Source organism: Neophocaena asiaeorientalis, unplaced genomic scaffold, assembly GCF_003031525.2.
Source record: "Neophocaena asiaeorientalis asiaeorientalis breed wild unplaced genomic scaffold, Neophocaena_asiaeorientalis_V1.1 scaffold134, whole genome shotgun sequence".
NCBI lineage: Eukaryota > Metazoa > Chordata > Mammalia > Artiodactyla > Phocoenidae > Neophocaena > Neophocaena asiaeorientalis.
Window position 1 is genome coordinate 21022172 of NW_020185339.1, and position 16515 is coordinate 21038686.

Sequence of the window (16515 nt, forward strand, 5' to 3'; positions counted from 1 at the left end):
GCAAAGACCAATGTCAAGGAGCTTGTTGCTTTTGCTTTCTTCTAGAAGTTTTGTGGTTTCAGGTCATACAGAGTTTATAATTTATATTTTTTAAAGTTAATTTAGTATATTTCTGATAAATAGAAGGATTTTTTTAAAAATTAGAGTTACTAATATTGGTTTTAAAACAGCTCTTTATGTCTTCTTTCTAATTCTATCACAGTACAAACAATATTCTACCTTGTATAGGACTAAGAATCATATGAGTTCCTTATATATTTTGGATATTAACCCCTTATCAGATAGGTGGTGTACAAATATTTTCTCCCATTCTATAAGTTGTCTTTTTATTTTGTGGATCATTTTTTTCCTATGCAAAAGCTTTTTCGTTTGATGTAGTCCTGCTTATTTAGCATTGCTTTTGTTGCCTGTGCTTTTGTTTTCATATCCATAAAATTATTGCAAAGACCAATGTCAAGGAGCTTGTTGCTTTTGCTTTCTTCTAGAAGTTTTGTGGTTTCAGGTCTTACATTTAAGTCTTTAACCCATTTCAAGGTAATTTTTGTGAGTGGTGTGAGATATGGGTTCATTTTCATTCTTTTGCATGTGAATATTCAGTTTTCCCAGCACCATTTATTGAAGACTATATTTTCTCCATTGAGTATTAGTCAAAGATCAGTTGACCATATATACATGAGTTTATTTCTGGGCTCTCAATTCTTTTCCATTGGTCTATGTGTCTGTTTTTATGTGAGTACCATACTTTTTGATTGCTATAGCTTTGTAATATAGTTTGAAATCCAGAAGTGTGATGCTTCCAGCTTCATTCTTTCTCAGGATTGCTGAGTTATTTGGGGTCTTTTTTGTTACAATACAAATTTTAGAGTCATTTTTTTCTATTTCTATAAAAAATGCCATTACATTCAATATCAAAAAATCAAATAACTCAATTTAAAAATAGGCAAATGACTGGAATAGACATTTTTCTTAAGATATTCCAATGGCCAACAGATACACCAAAAGGTGCTCAACATTACTAATCATGAAGGAAATGCAAATCAAAACTACAATGAGATATCACCTCACCTATAAAAATGGCTATTATCAAAAAGACAAGAGATAAGAAGTGCTGGTGATGATGTGAAGAGCAGGGAACACTTGCACACTGTTGGTGAGAATACAAATTGGTACAGCCACTACAGAAAACACTATAGAGGTTCCTCAAAAAGCTAAAAATAGAACTACCACATGATCCAGCAATCTCACTTCTGGGTATATATCTGAAGGTAGTTAAATCAGTATCTCAAAGAGGTATCTGCACTCCTATTTTCACTGCAACATTATTTGCAATAGCCAAGACATAAAAACAGCCTAAGTGTCCATCAGTGGATGAATGAGTTGTTTATCTAGGAAGAGAAAACAGATAAAAGTAAAATATTTTGTTTAAAAGAAAGAAAGGTCTGGTTGTACCAAAATATGAAAGAAAATAATGAAATATACTTGAAGATATGTAATAAGTGTAGCGTGTATGAACAAAATGTACTTTGTGCACCTGAGCTATAATAAGTGCAAATAACAATTTAAATAGAAGCAACAAAATGTACTTAAAATTTAACAAAATTGGCTAAATATGATAGGTTTATTCACAAGGAAACAAAAAGGCTTGTGACTCCTTTACTGTAAATTTTTAAATTTATAATATGCAAATTAAAAAGGAGTAACTAGAATTTGAGTTTTCTCTCTGATAAATACTGGTTATTCTGTGCCCAAATAACAGAGTTTCCTTTTATCACAAATATATTTACACATGATGGAAATGTAAATTTTGAGAAAGCTTTTAGTTTCATCTTATACATATTTGAACTTATTGGACTTACACTTAAAATCTGTACATTTCACTGTATCTGTTAAACCTTAATGAAACAAATCAATCAATCGATAGATTATATTAACACCTGTGACATAATGCCCTACTTCTTGCCTCATCCTTACCCTGCCTCTGAACTCCAGCCAGTTGTCCTGGCATCTTCTATTCCTGTGACCTTACCCTGAAGAGGTTCTTTGGTACACAGAAGTTCTAGAAACCCTCTGCCCTTATCCATTCTGCATGTTTCTTTTTAGTACATATTCCTTTTTTTTCTAACAATGAATAAGCAGTTAGAAAAGACAATTAACTCTTATCTCCCCCAATTTACTCTCTTTCCTTAATACATTTTGCTTGGAAACAATTGCTAGATAAAAGTGTGTTCTGGGCTATCAACTCGTATATTTACAAAAAGATAAGTATATACATATTTCCTACGTGGAACATTTATTTTTGTCTCCCTATTTACATGTTTACTTGAACTATATGTATGAAGTAGTTTTAATTTCTCAGTCATCATTTTTCAGGCAAACTTATGAGAGTTTCTGTTCTTCCTTATACCTTGAATTGCTTTGACTAGTGCATATAAATTTCCTTTTTCCCTACCTTCCTTCTTCCCTCGCTTCATCCTTTCTTTGCTTTGTCCTTCTCCTTCTTCTCTTTCTCCTTCCCCTTGTTCTTTCCTTCTCCCTCCCCCACTTCTCTCTCCCTCTTCCTTCCTTTCCTCTTTATTTTTCCATTGAGGAAACTGTTTTTTAAATGAAATATATGCCAACAAATCCAATATATTTCATAAATAAAGTAATACTTGTATTAATTAGTGGAGGGAGGGGGGCTGGAGCTTTCTCCTGCAGTGCCCCAGCTCCTTGTATATCACCCCAGGTCATCTGACTCCATAGACATAATTCAAAAACCACTATTCTAGATGATTGGCTAAAACAATCAGTGGACAATTTACATAAATATCGTAATCAGACCTTGAAGCATTTCACAGGTACTCATATTTTGGTGTCTAGGTAATTAATAATTTGGTAGAAAAATACGTCTCTTAAATGGTTCTGCTCTCTTCACCAAGTTGTCAGGAGGATTGAGCTGTAGAATTTCAGAGGAGATGCCTTAGAAGTCAATCCAGTTCTCCACCTGGTGATTGGATTATCTATGCACAACATTTTTTTTTTTAAATTTTGGCAAGACATAATTTTATCCTTTAAAATGATGTACACTGACCTTTTTAATGATAGGAAAATACATAGGCTATAATTCTGAGTAATAAAGCAGTATTCTGAATTACAAATATGTTATGATATCAAATACATGTATAAAAAAATACATGGATGGAAACACGTTTCAGTTAATAATGTTTCACTGGGTAGTGAGATTTTACATGGCTATTGTTATCTTCTTTTTTTAAATTTAAAAAATTTTTAATTTATTTATTTTTGGCTGCCTTGAGTCTTCGTTGCTGCGCACGGGCTTTCTCTAGTTGCGGCGAGCGGGGGCTACTCTTCATTGTGGTGCATGGGCTTCATTGTGGTGGCTTCTCTTCTTTCGGAGCACGGGCTCTAGGTACATGGGCTTCAGTAGTTGTGACACGTGGGCTCAGTAGTTGTGGCTCACGGGCTGTAGAGCGCAGGCTCAGTAGTTGTGACGCACAGGCTTAGTTGCTCTGCAGCATGTGGGACCTTCCCAGATCAGGGCTCAAACCTGTGTGTTGCTTTTATTAGGCAGTTACACCAGAGGCTTGATAGGAGTAAAGCTGCCAGAGCCTGCTTGGCCGAATCTCTGCACCAACTGAGGCCCCGCAACTATAGAAAGCCTGCGTGCAGCAATGAAGACCCAAAGCAGCCAAAAATAAATAAATAAATTTTTAAAATTTCAGTGTATAAACAATATCCTTGATTGTCTATTTTTGAGGCATCTTATAGTATGGTTGGAAAATGGAATCCAGTTAAATTCATGGTGTTTAAATGCCTATTCATTGAAATAACTACTGATAATATTTAAAAAAATTTTATTGAAAGAGATCAAAATGTCTTGGGTAAATATGGAGAATTTTGAAAAGAAAAGAAATCTCCTTGGAGACAAAGATTATATATTCTCACCACTTCTCCCTGAGATTCTAAATTATTACAGTCTACTGCGGTGGGAAGGATAATAGGCCCATAAAATTAATGAAAGAAATAACTCTGGGAGGAGAAAGAGACACGAGACACGAGCAACAGAACTAGTACTGCACTAGTAGAAAAAAGATGGTTATTCTGGGTCAGAGACCTCACCTAATCCAGTTAGTGGACAAACTTTACTTTGAAAATGTGGCAGTCTGAGTAAATCCAAAGTTTGTTTTTTTTTGCGGTACGAGGGCCTCTCACTGCTGTGGCCTCTCCCGTTGCGGAGCACAGGCTCCAGACGCGCAGGCTCAGCGGCCATGGCTCACGGGCCCAGCCACTCCCCGGCATGTGGGATCTTCCCGGACCGGGGCATGAACCCGTATCCCCTGCATCAGCAGGCGGACTCTCAACCACTGCGCCACCAGGGAAGCCCCAGAGTTTGTTTTTAATATTAGGAATTTAAGTCAGTTTGGATATGGGGTGCCACTTGGCTAAGCATCATCCTGAAGTGGGGGAAATCATTTTATTTCACATCTTGAAACACTCCTGTCATCTTAGCATCATTTCACAATAGAGAGGGAGGAAGTGGCCTGTACTGGAAGACTGCCTGCCTGAGGACTTCATCTTGCAACATGGTTGTAGTTCCAACAGATGCTGCGATGTAAGAGCATGGCTAATGGTCCTGCAGCAAACGAATGCCTTAAATCTGTATGGGTTTCAGCTGTCTAAACTTGGCTGTAGTAGAAGAGATTCAGTGACTTTTCAAAGGGGCTCATTCTAGGACAAGCTGCTTCTGGGAAAAAACTGAGGAAGCCTCTTAGTTCATGTGAGTTCCTTTCTCAGCATGGTGAGGCAAAAAACAGCAAGACTATCTTTTGGGACACTCTTAAGCATCCACACATTCCTGGACATACTAGGGGAAGAAATACATAACTGGAAAATTGTACTGATCGCTGCACTTTGAGACTCCTTGGGCGGAGGTGGGGCATTATTCTTATCCTGATCTGTGAATCAAAACGTTCTAGTAGCTGATAAAAGGTGGTTTTTAATCGTACAGCCTTCATGGTTTCATTTTATTTTCTCCATTGTTAAAAGTGAATATCATTTGACTTTTTTTTCCTCTTCTTTTTTGCTATCAAGTTCCCATGGGTACCAGTTGATTAGTGATTAATTGGTAGATGGAAATGGTTCTAAAGATAGACATGCAAATGATATGCATGTAAGTAATTCTAAGGGTCAGAAATTTATTAATAGAAGTGATTGTTGTGCAAGTATCATATTTGCACTCATTACAATAATTGAAAAGAAAAAACTGAATGCTTCCAAATTTTTTTATAATGCACTTAGAACCGAAGTAAGAAATAAAATAAAAACCAACGACTTTAATAATGTAGAACAGGACACCAGCAAACTGTTTTTTCTCTTCCAAGCATATTTTTTGTGGTTCTAGGCAATACCACAAAGGCAATAACACTCTGTCGTTGTTGTTGTTAAACATCCTATTTTACCCTTCGGGTAAAGATACTCATCTATAATAACAATCAGTGCTTTAGTAATGTGGGAATCTTTGTAAGTGTTATGATGATCAGGTAACCACTGTGGTTTCTGCCTTAAATAATTTTGAGGACGCTGATTTTTTTTTTCTCTGCACTCTCTAATAGAAAGACATTTGATGCACAATGTTTCTATTGTAGCCACTCCATAAAAGTAGGATAGATCAACCTAATCAAAATTTGGTTCAGATGTCAAGATGAAAACAGACACCACATATTCACCTATAAGGCATAAAAAGCATGATTAATCACAACACTGTAAATCAACTATACTTCAATAAATCTTTTTAAAGCATTATTAATGAATTAAGTCTTTCTGGGAAGAACAAAGTGGCATTCAAAGTTGGCCTGAAAATGACTTCAGATAGTAGGGAAAGGAGACCGGTTCATCTTTTATGATGATTAGGGTGGGCCCAGTGTGAGGTTTCCCACAAATCTTGCATGACTTGTGTGGCTTGAACTTGCTGCTGGTGCCAAAAGAGAGAGCAGCCAGGATATCTTATGAGATTGCTCAGATGGGGAGCAAAAGGTGAAGGGGGAGTGGTAAAGGTTGAAATCTGTCAGCCGTCAAACATCAAAAATGGAAATTAGACTCTATTTCAATACATCTTGATATTTGATGACTAAAATGTGCCAGGTTTAATTTTTTTTTTTTTTTGCGGTACGCGGGCCTCTCACTGCTGTGGCCTCTCCCGTTGCGGAGCACAGGCTCTGGACGCGCAGGCTCAGCGGCCATGGCTCACGGGCCTAGCCGCTCCGCGGCATGTGGGATCTTCCCGGACCAGGGCACGAACCCCCGTCCCCGGCATCAGCAGGCGGACTCTCAACCACTGCACCACCAGGGGAGGGAAGCCCCTGCCAGGTTTAATTTAATTGAATTTGAACCTGAGACATTTTGTTGCTCTGTGAGACCTGTAGCCCAGTGCTGACAAGGGACGTGAAAAGTCCTTAGCATCTCTTACTTAAGAGCCCAACAATATATATTTTAAGAAGTAAAATGAGTGCCCTGGTCACTCTCAATAATATCTAAACTCAGAAAGGATTGAGGAGTATATTGATGAGGTCTTGCATAGTGGTTTTTGTATTAGTAGAGATATATGTGCTCTGGAATTATATTTTGAGTATCTGTGAGGCAAGAGTTTCCAAAAACTCTATCCCAAAGGCAGCAATATTGGCTAAAGAATTGTTGCTGGGGGCTTCCTTGGTGGTGCAGTGGTTGAGAGTCTGCCTGCCGATGCAGGGGACGCGGGTTCGTGCCCTGGTCCGGGAAGATCCCACATGCCGCGGAGCGGCTGGGCCCGTGAGCCATGGCCGCTGAGCCTGCAAGTCCGGAGCCAGTGCTCCGCAACGGGAGAGGCCACAACAGTGAGAGGCCTGCGTACCGCAAAAAAAAAAAAAAAAAAAAAGAATTGTTGCTGGCATTGACTGGACAAGATAGCCAGCCCATTGACAATGGCCAAAGAGTCTATAAAAACATAAAGATGGGGCGCGGGCCAATCCAGTGCTAGGATCACTGACTGAAGTTCGGCCAATTGTACTAGCCCTTGGGTTTCATGGTTGATCAGAGATATTATGGTTAAGGGGTAAGAAGCAGCAGCTCTCCAGCAAGCTGTATCACATATGAGGATATTGCTGCCATACTTAAAATAGAAAACTCCCTTTGCTGTTCACTCAATTCATTCCATAAGTCTCTCCAAATAGAGGGGTGGGAGAGAGAGTAACCACCTACAGCACCATGTACCTGACAAAGGAGGCCATTCCCCCTACAGCCAGGATATGTCAGAGAACCCAGATTTAGCACTATCTTGTGGGTATCCTTTTTATCTTATCAAGGAGACCTTGGTGGGTGCTGTTTTCATGACCAAAGGCATAATGAGCAGCTGGATATGGAGCTTCATAGGTTCAGAGCCTATGTCAGCTCAGTACACAGCCAGAACTGATGTTCTAATGGTGTGTAGTGCAGAAGTCCATAGACACTTTATGCTTCGGAAGTCCAAGGGAAATTCATTGACGTCATGGTTGATCCAGTTACTCCAGGAGATATGAGAGGAGGTTACTAAAGCTTCTACAGTAAAGGAGTGTCTGGGAGGCATTAAAGGGAGTGCCTATTGTATTACAATTTGGATGTATTCTAGAGCCTTTACTCCATTCAAAGTGGGCTGATTTGCAAGTAGCTTCATAAATGGATTTATGTAAAATTTATAAATTGAGAAGGTATTACCTTCAGAACACAAAAAGGCCTAAAAGATGTCCAGCTCATGTTAACATCACTGGTACTGAGCAGGTCAATATTTGTTTCTTGATTGTGTCAGTGACAGAGCAACACTTGACTGACCAAATAATTTTTGGAAATTTAACCAAGATGTGGGGGCTTGTCCTATGGTGGGTCAATGACCCATCCCCTTTTGGTAAAGCTCCTTTGTGAGTTTTTGTATGTCCTGAATGAGTTTGTCAAATGAATCTCCTTGGAGAATGATGTCATTGATGTGGTATTATAACTATGCTCCTGGAGGAAGTAGAATGGGGTTAAATTCTTTTCTATAAAGATTGTATGAGATGGCAGGGATGTTGAGGTACTCCAAGGTGCATTCTATTCCCAAAAGTGCATTATATTTCTTTGAACTTAAAGCAAAATGCAGCTGAGAGTCTGTTGAAATAGACACTGAACAGAATATATTAGCCAAATCTACGACTGCAGAGTATTTATTAGTTTCTGCTTGGATGGAGTCAAGAATTTCAATAATATTTAATATAAGTGACTTAATGGGGGAAACCACAGTATAAAGATTGCTGAAATCCACAAGGAGACTCCAATCATTCTTTCCAAGTTTAAAACCAGGCCAAATTCTGCTGTTAAATGGAGAAATGGTGGGGAAAATCACTCCTTATCAAAATAAGTTTTTATAATGGGTTTTAATCCTTGAAGGCCTGTTTTAATTTATATTGAATCATATTGACTATTTTAATTGGGTAGGGACAGGGGGAGGTCTATGGCAGATCCCATTTTTGTCAAGCTGACTGTTAAGTGCCAAGACTTAAAAATTTAAATATATTACTCATTGGATCAGAATGTCATGCTCATTATGGGATATTTTAGGGTAATAGGTGCTATGACCATGGGGTATTTTAGGCAAGGCAATAGCTACAATAGTTTAGGTGAGACTTTTAAATTTGGTAACTCCCCCAAGAGAATAGGGGTACCTTATTTAAATTTAGTGGTATCCCAGGTATGAATGTAACTTGAGCTTCAGTATCAGTTAAGGCTATTAAGGTTTGCCATTTGGTGCATTTCAGCCGATGTTAAAGAAGTTAATCCAGAACTTACGTTGTAGTGGCATAAAAGCCAAATCAGCGCTGTTTTATCATTTTTTTTGGATAAATTATTTTAGTAAATTTTGGATTTTCAAATGGGTCAAATTTGGGGCCTCTTTTATTTTCTTTGTTTCCTTCCTCTATGTCTAGGCAATGACTACTACTTTATCTCCTTTCTTCCCCTCCCCCTCCTTCTTCGTCTTCGTTACTAGCTCTACTCCAGTGGGGGGATTCTTTCTACCCTGGGTACATTTATAAGTTTGTTCCATCAGAGAACCTTAACTCAATATCATGAGGGTTAGGGGGTTCCCTTGTGGCAGTGTTTGCTTTATATGGTTTAAGGACCCCCAGTTTGAATTAACCCTGTGATTGTGCCATAGGGGTGCCATGGGTATTTTTCCCTAACACCCCAAGGAACAGTATCTTTTCTCTGACCACAGAAGCATAAGCGTCAGCAACAGCAGAAGCATTTTGTAGCCATCTGCTTTTAGGAATGTGACCTCAACATACCACATGGCGACTATTCTTCCTCCACACAAGAGAACACCCAACGGAGCAATGTGTTGCAAAGAATATCAGTTTTCCCTCTACGTACTCTATAGAATGGGGGTTTAGACACATAACAGTGGTCACAGGGTAGGAGTTGTTCTCCTGAGCCTAGCATCAGTCATGGCTTATACTGGAACTGAGACACTTGATTCAATCTAAGACACAAAGATAGTCTGGGCCAAGACACTCAAGTCAGGGTCACTTTAAGGAGGGCCAAGTCCCATACTCCTGCCCTTAAATGTCAATTATTGAAACTTCAAGCATAGTTTTTTAATCTATGCTCAGTAGGACTCACAAATCCAGCACAGAGAAGCACAGCTCAAAGAAAATGCTTGCCAGAAGGCAGCAAACCAAAGCAAAAAATAATGACAACTAGTGATCATTTACCTAGACAAACTGCTTAGAGTGCCAACTGTTGTAACCAACACACAAAGATGGGATGGACACCCCACTCGGCATTTGGTTCAGGTCTTGAGACTGGTGATGCTAAACACACACACACACACACACACACACACACACACACACACACACAAAGAGGGTATAAAAAAGTTTCTTACTTATATAATGAAGCTTTCTGGGGTGAGATCAGGATAACGTCCCAAGATGGTCTAAATGAAGACAGGCTCTGCTTTATGGTCAGGGAGTGGAACTGAGTGAGGGTTGTTATACATGGGCCAGAGATTACATACTTTGAATATCCTATAAGCACAAAAAGAGAGAGCACCCAGGCTTACTTTACCAGCTTCACCAAATGTGAAGGAAAAATGGTGGGGCTTGAAAGCTGTCAGGAATCAAACATCAAAAATGAAGTCAATGTTTATTATAGTTCCAAATGATCCCTGTGGTCTCTGATTATTATTCAATATCTTTGTGAAAGAACATTATGGTAATATTAAGTATCTTTGGGGAATAAGGTAGATAAAAATAAATGCATGCCTATATAACATTAATACTAATATATGACAAAGACCCAAATTTAAAATTGAAGAACATTAAGAAATGAATGTGGGACACATTAAATGAGACCAAAGCTAAATTAGAATTGTATGTAAAGGAGAGTATAACAATTTAGATAATAATATAAAATGATATACACGTGTAATTAAAGTTTCAGTTCCTTTATAAAGAATTATTTTATAGATTGTACCAAGCTGCATATGATATTACCTTTCAATGTTCATGTAATCAGATTTCATCCTGAGTAGCCTAATTTATCGCTTAAATTATCACACATTAAAATTGAATTTAAATAATTTAGTATTGAATATGTATAAACAGTAAGAGAGGAAAGAGTAGTTATTTATTTCACCACCAAAAAATTAAAGCCAGCTGAAATTCTAAATACCCAGCAAATACTACAATGACCAAAATGACAATAATCAAGATAGAAATAGAAATGTATTTTTTAAACTCACTAAGATTTAGATAACAGTTTACAAACAGCCTGTTAAGCCCCTCTAAACATCTCAGATATACATGAGTCATGTTTTTCACTAAGTACCTTAAATAATATGATCATACATATTACCATCAAACTTACGTTTTAAATGACATTTATTGCAGATAATATTCTCTGAAAATATGCATTACAGATTTCCCTCTTTTTAAAGAGGACAGTAAGTATTAAGATTAACTAAATATCTGTATGCCTGAGTCTTTGAGGGCAGTAGAAGGAAAAACTCATATTTTGCGTAAATTCTGTGTGTCTTTCCTGTCAGTCACACTGACTTCCATATATAATTTTAAATTAATTAATTATTTTCCCTTTTTATTAATTACAACCATATTTTCGACTATATTGCAATTTTTAAAATTTTAGTAGATCCTCTTTTAAATGTTTTTCTTGCCTCTAAAGAGAAAATTATGGAGTCAAGAGTTTAAAAATCTATGAGAGGGACTTCCCTGGTGGCGCTTTTGTTAAAAACCCGCCTGCCAATGCAGGGGACACGTGTTCGAGCCCTGGTCCGGGAAGATTCCACATGCCACGGAGCAGCTGAACCTATGCACTACAACTGCTGAGCCTGTGCTCTGGAGCCCATGAGACACAACTCCTGAGCCCGGGTGCTACCAAAAAAAAAAAAAAAAAAAAAAAAAAAGATTTCCCTCTTTTTAAAGAGGACAGTAAGTATTAAGATTAACTAAATATCTGTATGCCTGAGTCTTTGAGGGCAGTAGAAGGAAAAACTCATATTTTGCGTAAATTCTGTGTGTCTTTCCTGTCAGTCACACTGACTTCCATATATAATTTTAAATTAATTAATTATTTTCCCTTTTTATTAATTACAACCATATTTTCGACTATATTGCAATTTTTTAAATTTTAGTAGATCCTCTTTTAAATGTTTTTCTTGCCTCTAAAGAGAAAATTATGGAGTCAAGAGTTTAAAAATCTATGAGAAACAAAAAAAATTGTAAACTATTTATTGAAATAGGGTGCTTTTATTTTGAGGGAAACCTAGGATATTGCAATGCTAGAGAAGCTTCAGTATATGCCTAAAAATTTAAATATCCAAGATGTAATTTAAGACATGGATTTATAAAGCTCTAGTTAAATAACTTGCTTAGGATTAACAGCTAATTAATTGCAAAATCAGACTTCAACCCTCAAAGGAGTAACTGTAAGATGCCATTGTAATCAAGAGACTAATGAACATCAACTCTTGAATATAAAAGATACGATGTCTACTAATAAAAGTAAACAATTTAATTAGAAATGTGAATTTTTCCATGCAGTTGGTGACCAGTATAAAATAATGGAAAATAAGCTTACATAGACAAAAGCCACAGTACATTAAATACTGTCTGCACAAGAAACACACTGGAAATAAAACTATAGGAGCAATTTTATCTCTAAAGAAATATCCTCAATTTTGTGTGATAGGATTATTTCACTGGGATTTCTAAAGTTTATACTAAATAATCCCTTCTAATAAAATAATAAATATTTTATTATCTTTTGTATGATATCATGTTTACTCTGTGTCAGGGGAATGCTTTGGTTTCAATTAACAAAATATATGACTAATGGTCACATGAAATATAAAGACATTTATTGTTAAATTAATACATCATAAAACTAGATGTTATTTACCCAGCTGTTAAACAATGTATTCAAGGAACTGGGATCTTTCTATGTTAGTGCCTTACTATCTTAAACATGTTGGTTTTTCTTCTTCATGCTATCCTTCCGTTTTATAAAATGGTAGCCACAGCTCCACATGTGCATTACCAGCAATAATAAAAGGAAAGGAAAGGGGACCTTCAAGGTGGCAGAGGAGTAAGACATGGAAATCACCTTCCTCCCCACAAATACATCAAAAATATATCTATGTGTGGAACAACTCCTACAGAACACCTACTGAATGCTGGCAGAAGACCTCAGACTTCCCAAAAGGCAAGAGTCTGGGAAAAAGTATGGACCTGACTAAGAGGCAAGAGACCATTATTTCAGGGTCCGCAAGGAGATGGGATTCCTTCCCTGTCTGCCCACAGAAGGCAGAGCACAGCCTAGATGAGCTCCAGAGATTGGGAGTGAGCCACGACTATCAGCTCAGACCCCAGAGATAGGCATGAAATGCTAACGCTGCTTCTGCAGCCACTAAGAATCCTGTGTGCAAGCACAGGTCGCTATCCACACCCCCCTGGGAGCCTGCGCAGCATGCCACTGCCAGGCTCCTGTGATCCAGGGACAAGTTCCCCGGGAGAACACATGGTGCTCCTAAGGCTGTTGCAACATCACGCTGGCCTCTGCCGCCGCAGGCTCGCCCTGCATTCTAATTATGATTACCATACCCCTCCCTCCCCCTGGCTAGAATGAGCAAGAGCTCCCTAATCAGCTGCTCCTGTCTGGGCGGGAACAGATGCCTGAGGGTGACCTACACACAGAGGTGGGGCCAAAACCAAAGCTGAGCCCCAGGAGCTGCGCCAACAAAGAAGAGAAAGGAAATTTCTCTGTGCAGCCTCAGGAGCAACAAATTAAATCCTCACAATCAACCTGGCGTACGCTGCATCTGTGGAATACCTGAATAGACAACGAATCATCCCAAAATTGAGGTGGTGGTCTTTGGGAGCAACTGTAGGCTTGGGATTTGCTGTCTGCTGCTGGTTAGTTTCTGATTTTTATGTCTATCTTAGTATAGTTTTTAGGGCTTGTTATCATTGGTGGATTTGTTTCTTGGTTTTGTTGCTCTCTTCTTTTTTTTATTACTTTTATTTTTTTATTTTAATAATTTGTTTTATTTACTGTTTTTGACATTTTTTTTCTTTCTTTTTTTCTCCCTTTTCTTGTGAGCCATGTGGCTGACAGGGTCTTGACTATCCAGCCTGTTGTCAGGCCTGAGCCTCTGAGGTGGGAGAGTTGAGTTCAGGACATTGGACCACCAGAAACCTCCCAGCTCCACATAATATCAATTGGCAACAGTTCTCCCAGACATCTCCATCTCAACTCTAAGACCCAGCTCCACCCAACGGCCAGCAAGCTCCAGTGCTGGATGCCCCATGCCAAACAACTAGCAAGACAGGAACACAACCCCACCCATTAGCAGAGAGGCTGCCAGAAATCATGCTAAGTTCACAGACACCCCAAAACACACTGCCAGACGTGGCCCTACCCACCAGAAAGACAAGATCCAGACCCACCCACCAGAACACAGGAAGCCTACACAAGCCACTAAACCCACCTCACCCACTGGAGACAGACACCAAAAACAACAGGAACTATGAACCTGCAGCCTGTGAAATGAGACCCCAAACGCAGTAAGTTTAAAAAAAATGAGAAGACAGAGAAATATGCAGTAGATGAAGGAGTAAGGTAAAATCCACCAGACCAAATAAATGAATAGGAAATAGGCAGTCTACCTGAAAAAGAATTCAGAGTAATGACAGGATAATCCAAAATCTTGGGAACAGAATGGAGAAAATACAAGAAACGTTTAACAAGGGCCTAGAAGAACTAAAGAGCAAACAAATAATGATGAACAACACAGTAAATGAAATTGAAAATTCTCTAGAAGGGATCAATCACAGAATAACTGTGGCAGAAGAACGGATAAGTGACCTGGAAGATAAAATAGTGGAAATAACTACTGCAGAAGAGAATAAAGAAAAAAGAATGAAAAGAAGTGAGGACAGTCTCAGAGACCTCTGGGACAACATTAAACAGGGGTCCCAGAAGAAGAACAGAAAAAGAAAGGATCATACACCATGATCAAGGGGGCATGTTATCCCAGGAATGTGAGGATTCTTCAATATATGCAAAGCAATCAATGTGATACACCATATTAACAAATTGAATGATGAAAACCATATGATAATCTGGTTATCTTTGATACACCTTATCTTTGATAAAGGAGGCCATACACCTTATCTTTGATAAAGGAGGCCAGAATATACAATGGAGAAAAGACAGTCTCTTCAATAAGTGGTGCTGGGAAAACTGGACAGCTACATGTAAAAGAATGAAATTAGAACACTCCCTAACACCATACACAAAAATAAACTCAAAAGGGATTAAAGACCTAATGTAAGGCCAGACACTATAAAACTCTTAGAGGAAAACATAGGCAGAACACTCTATGACATAAATCACAGCAAGATCCTTTTTGACCCACCTCCTAGAGTAATGGAAATAAAAACAAAAATAAACAAATGGGACCTAATGAAACTTAAAAGCTTTTGCACAGTAAAGGAAACCATAAACAAGACGAGAAGGCAACCCTCAGAATGGGAGAAAATATTTGCAAGCAAAGCAACTGACAAAGGATTAATCTCCCAAATATATAAGCAGCTCATGCAGCTCAGTATCAAAAAAAACAACAACCCAATCCAAACATGGGCAGAAGATCTAAATAGACATTTCTCTAAAGAAGATTTACAGATTGCCAAGAAACACATGAAAGGATGCTCAACATCACTAATCATTAGAGAAATGCAAATCAAAACTACAATGAGGTATCACCTCAAACCAGTCAGAATGGCCATCATCAAAAATCCTACAAACAATAAATGCTGAAAAGGGTGTGGAGAAGAGGGAATCCTCTTGCACTGTTGGTGGGCATGAAATTGGTATAGCCACTATGGAGAACACTATGAAGGTTCCTTAAAAAACTGAAAATAGAATTACCATATGACCCAGCAATCCCAATACTAGCCATATACCCTGAGAAAACCATAATTCAAAAAGTCATGTACCACAATGTTCATTGCAGCACTATTTACAATAGCCAGGACATGGAAACAACCTAAGTGTCCATCGACAGATTAATGTATAAAGAAGATGTGCCACATATATACAATGGAATATTACTCAGCCATAAAAAGAAACGAAATTGAGTTATTTATAGTGATGTAGATGGACTTAGAGTCTGTCGTACAGAGTGAAGTAAGTCAAAAAGAGAAAAACAAATACCATATGCTGACACATATATATGGAATCTTAAAAAAAAAAAAGGTTCTAATGAACCTAGGGGCAGGACAGGAATAAAGAAACAGACATAGAAAATGGACTTGAGGACATGGGAAGGGGGAAGTGTAAGCTGGGACGAAGTGAGAGAGTAGCATTGACATATATACACTACCAAATGTAAAATAGATAGATATCTAGTGGGAAGCAGCTGCATCTCACAGGGAGATCAGCTCGGTTCTTTGTGACCACCTAGCGGGGTGGGATAGGGAGGGTGGGAGAGAGACGCAAGAGGGAGGGGATATGGGGGTATAAGTATACATATAGCTGATTCAGTTTGTTATACAGCAGAAACTAACACAACATTGTAATGCAATTATACTCCAATGAAGATGTTAAAAAAAAAAATGGAGAAATGCCAGCCAGATCGTGAAGTCTTTTATCAATAAAGCAAAAGCTTTCTCAGGATCCCCTGAACCCCATACTTTCAATGATAACTTATTGGTTATATCTGGGACAAATGGCCATTTTTAACTCAAGAGAAAGTAAGGATGCCACTATAGTTGGAATTAGCAAGAGAGAACCGGTTTGCAAATGGAAGTTGTGCTACCCAACCAGTGGGATCGGCCACATCAAGGAACTTTTGATCACCAGTTTTTCCGTAAGGAACTGTGGGAACTGTGACTAGAGAGAACACACCGATTCTTAGAAAGGAATATCTTTCAGTTAATACATTGGGATTATATA